This window comes from Bison bison, unplaced genomic scaffold, assembly GCF_000754665.1.
Source record: "Bison bison bison isolate TAMUID 2011002044 unplaced genomic scaffold, Bison_UMD1.0 scf7180017847334, whole genome shotgun sequence".
Taxonomy (NCBI): Eukaryota; Metazoa; Chordata; class Mammalia; order Artiodactyla; family Bovidae; genus Bison; species Bison bison.
Genome location: NW_011477907.1, coordinates 14,835 through 15,217, shown reverse-complemented (window position 1 = coordinate 15,217; position 383 = coordinate 14,835).

Genomic DNA, 383 nt, shown 5'->3' with positions numbered 1-383 from the left:
GGAAATGGCACCCCACTCCAGTATTCTTGCCTGGAGAATCCCACGGACGGAGGAGCCCGGTAGGTTACAGTCCACAGGGTCGCAAAGAGTCGGACACGACTGAGCAATTTCACTCTTTTGCTCAACAGCATATCTGTGTGGTTCATCCAGGCTGTTCCATGTATTCATAGATCTTTCATTCTTATTGCACAATAGTCCATTCTACGAATAAACTATTTACACACTTCATGTCACTTTTGGTTTTTCTATTTGTAGTTTTTAATATATTCTACGTTTGAGTCTTTAATCAGTTAAATGTGTTTCAGTTATCTTCTCCCAATTTGTGCCCCAATTTGTGGTTTTCATTCTCTTTATGGTAGTTTTGATTAATAGACATTCTTAAT